This window comes from Ostrea edulis, chromosome 7 (assembly GCF_947568905.1).
Source record: "Ostrea edulis chromosome 7, xbOstEdul1.1, whole genome shotgun sequence".
NCBI classification, from domain to species: Eukaryota; Metazoa; Mollusca; class Bivalvia; order Ostreida; family Ostreidae; genus Ostrea; species Ostrea edulis.
Genome location: NC_079170.1, coordinates 50,156,813 through 50,159,312, shown reverse-complemented (window position 1 = coordinate 50,159,312; position 2,500 = coordinate 50,156,813).

Genomic DNA, 2,500 nt, shown 5'->3' with positions numbered 1-2,500 from the left:
GTCTTTTGTAAATTGAGTTTTGCACCCGAGGCCCGTCCGTACAGCGAGCACCAGTACAGTACTCGCTTCACGGACGAGTCCGAGGTGCAAATAGCCAGACTATCGTCCGCGTATAAAGATAACTTTGACATTGTAGGAGTTCCTGGTAGTTTAACGCCTGAAATTTGTTCATCTTCCCGAATTTTGATGGCGAATGGTTCTAAAACTAAAACATATAACAATGGGCTCAGGCTGCACCCCTGGCGCACGCCGCGTTGTAAAGTAATAGGATCCGAAATATAATTATTGACTATAATTGAGGAACTTACATTGTTATAAAGTGCTTTGATCCAACGAATTAGGGAAGGCCCAAAATTATAAGCCGAAAGAGTTTGAAACAAAAAATCGTAGCTAACCCTATCAAAGGCCTTCTCCTGGTCTAAAGAAATGAAAGCCACCGGTGACTGTTTTTGTTCACAATAATCTATGATGTTCCTCATTAAATGCAAGTTGTCAAAAATCGTGCGCCCAGGCACGGCACAGGATTGATCAGGATGTATGATATGCTCTAAGGCATTTTTAATACGATTTGTAATAACTTTAGAAATTATCTTGTAATCATAATTTAGTAATGAAATTGGTCTATAATTCTTTACGTTGGTTGAGTTGTTATTATCTTTACAAATTAAAGTAATGTAAGATAATTTTTGGGAATCTGATAAGTGACCTTCTTGAAAAACTAGATTGATAATGTCAACCAACGGATCAAGCATTATAGAACTAAACGCGAGGTAAAATTCCTTGGTGAGGCCGTCTGAACCAGGTGACTTATTATTTTCCATATTTCGCAATGCCGAAAGAATTTCATCTTTTGTTATACGGCCTTCACACTTGTCCGAAACGTCTACAGGTAATTTTGGCACATTTCCCAAGAATTCATTGACTATAACCTGATCAATACCTTCGTCCGTGTATAATTTAGAATAAAACTGTCTGAATGCTTCTAAAATCTCGCCGGAATTTGTACATATATTGGAAGATTCTGTGACTATTCTAGTGATTGTTTTTTTCTTGGCTCTTTTGATTTCTTGTTGAAAAAAGAATTTGGACGGTTTTTCATTGTTATCTAAAGTTTCAGCTCGAGATCTAATTTTTGAGCCGTAATAATTTTGAAGCTGAAATTCTTTAATTTGACTTTTAATTTCTCGCATTCTATCTATAAAATGACCAGGATTATAATTTTCGTGATATTCTAGACGATGGTATGTCTTTTCCAATTGCCGTAATATATTATGTTTGACTTTAGATTTTTGTTTACAGTAATGAATTATAAAATTTTTAATTTGCCTCTTCAAATGGTCCCATACATCTAAACAAATATCCAATCCCTCTATTAACTCTACCCAATATTTAGTAAATTTTTTAACAAATGTCTTATCCTGTAATAGTGAATTATTAAATTTCCAATATCCCTGCCCAAATGTAATATTTCCCAAAATTTTAAGTTCTAATAAAACGACGTCATGGTCACTATGACCAAAGGGTATATTTTTAACATTAATAATACTGTCTACTAATAGATTTGGTACATAGAATCTATCTAGCCTACAGGCTACCAAAGAAGAAGACCACGTGGTTTTTATAATATTGGGATATAAATGACGAAAACTATCAACTAATTGAAAATCTTGAACTATATTTTTTATCTGCTCACTGCCACAAGTTCCGTATAAATCATTCCCACCAACTTTATCTAAAGAGGGGTTTAGTATACAATTAAAATCACCACCCAAGATTAAATATTTATTAGTCAGACAAAGGGGGTATATTTCTTCAAAAAATTCAGTCCTATCAGTTTGATTATTGGGAGCATAAATGTTAATAATTCTATAGTTAATATTATTTAAAGAAAAGTCCACGTAAACTAACCTACCGTCTAAATCTAAATGATATTTATGCACTATAATGTTAGAATCTAAAATTACAATTCCCACCCCTCTACTTTTATTCGTACCAAAACTAAAATAGCATTTATCTGTACCAAATAAGGATTTAAACTGTAAAACATTGTTAATATTATTAAAGTGAGTTTCTTGTAAAAGTAATATAGAAAGGTTTTCTTTAAAACACAATGAAAAGAGTTCAGATCTACTAGGGGCATTTAAAAGCCCATTGATATTCAGTGAGGCGATTTTCATCGACATAAATTAACAAAAGAATTTAAAAACCTAGAAAAAAAAATTGACAGTGAACAGACAAAAGAAAAACTGACTAAGGAAATTATTAAAAGAGAAATTTCGTGCTGAAATGCTAACTAAGGAAAAAGAAAATACGGACAAAGAAGTAGTCAGAATACAAAAATGTGTGTTGTATATAAATGTAAAGGGGAATAATGCAAATTGAATAATGTCGAATAAGATAACTAGAATCAAAGAAAATGAATAAGCAGACACAAATACACAATATAATGCAAGTATAAACAAATGATAAATTAACTGAATATAGAAAAATAACCCGATAC